Source organism: Mus caroli, chromosome 10 (assembly GCF_900094665.2).
Source record: "Mus caroli chromosome 10, CAROLI_EIJ_v1.1, whole genome shotgun sequence".
Lineage (NCBI taxonomy): Eukaryota > Metazoa > Chordata > Mammalia > Rodentia > Muridae > Mus > Mus caroli.
In genome coordinates, this window is record NC_034579.1 from 120,327,805 (window position 1) to 120,329,456 (window position 1,652).

The window sequence follows — 1,652 nt, forward strand, 5'->3', positions numbered from 1 at the left end:
CTCACTTTGTAGACCAGGCTGGCCTCGAACTCAGAAATCCGCCTGCCTCTGCCTCCCGAGTGCTGGGATTAAAGGCGTGCGCCACCATGCCCGGCTCATACCCCACTTTTTAATTGAGCTGTTTTCTTGATCTCTGGTGTTTTTATGTATTTTAGATACGAGCCCTCTATCAAATCTTTTCCTATTGTGTAACCTGTTAATTTGTCTGAATGTCGGTGTCCTTTGCCTTACAGATGCTTCTCAGCTTCACACGGTTCCATTTATTATTAACTATTGCCCTTAGTGCCTGCTGGCGCCCGGTCCAGAAAGTCTTTTCCATTGCCAATGAGTTCAAACCTGCTCTCCACTTTCTCTTCTATCAGGCTCAGTGTTACTGGCCTTAGGTGGAGACTTTGGTCCACTTGGACTTGAGTTTTGTGCAGGTAGATAAATTGGATCTATTTGCATTCTTCTACATGCAGCTATCCAGTTTGACCAGCACTGTTTGTTGAAGATGCTGTCTTCCCCACCCCCACCCCCCACTCCCCCACACCTCACACTGTGTATTTCTGGCTTCTGTATCAAAAATCAGTTGACCATAGGTGTGTGGGGTTATTTCTGTGTCTTTGATTCTATTCCATTGATCAACATGTCTGTTTTTAAGATTTATTTATTTTATGTATATGAATACACTGTTACTGTCTTCAGACACACCAGAAGAGGGCATCAGATCCCATTATAGATGGTTGTAAGCTCTAAGTGTAGTTGCTGGGAATTGAACTCAGAACCTCCTGAAGAACAGTCAGTGCTCTTAACCACTGAGCCATCTCTCTAGCCCCCTAACATGTCTGTTTTTATGTTAAATAAATCCATGCTTTCTTATGTTAAGCCATCAATAAGGAAGCTATAATCTGTATAACCACAGAGGTTAGGTGAGAGTGTGGGGTTAGAGGACAAGGGGGATGGATCATCAAGTGAGTCTCACTGGGGAAATGAACCTCTAAAGTACAGACCCCAAGCCCAGCAATAGACACCAACACAAAAGGAGCTCGAGGGAGATCTTTGGATGTTCTGTGTCAGGTAATGTTGCCAGGCATTTTTTTTCTTTTAACTTTACAGATTCTCTGTGTATATATCATGGCTTCTGGGTTTAAGTGTCTATGGGATTTCTGTGTGTACAAACATGTGTGTCTCTGGATCTATGTGCAGGATATTAACTCAAAATGCCCATGGAGTCCACGTTAGAGAATAGGAGTCTCCCGCAGACTTTATTATACCATCTTTAAAACAACTGATTCACACTTCTATCTATACCTGCTTATAAGAGGCATCTAGTCAAACCAGGATTTAAACCCAAAATTCCCGTGGAGCCCATGTGAGACAGAATATGAGTCTCCTGTAAGACTTATTAGTGCAATCTATCTTTATACCATCTTTAAAGCAATTAATTCAAACTTCCACTAATATCTGCCTATAGGAAGCAGATAGTTTTTAATTAAGCTCTCTGCCTAGAGCAGTGTACTGGCTATTTTTGTGTCAACTTGACACAGCTGGAGTTATCACAGAGAAAGGAGTTTCAGTTGAGGAAATGCCTCCATGAGATCCAACTGTAAGGCATTTTCTCAATTAGTGATCAAGGGGGAAAGGCCCCTTGTGGGTGGAACCATCCCTGG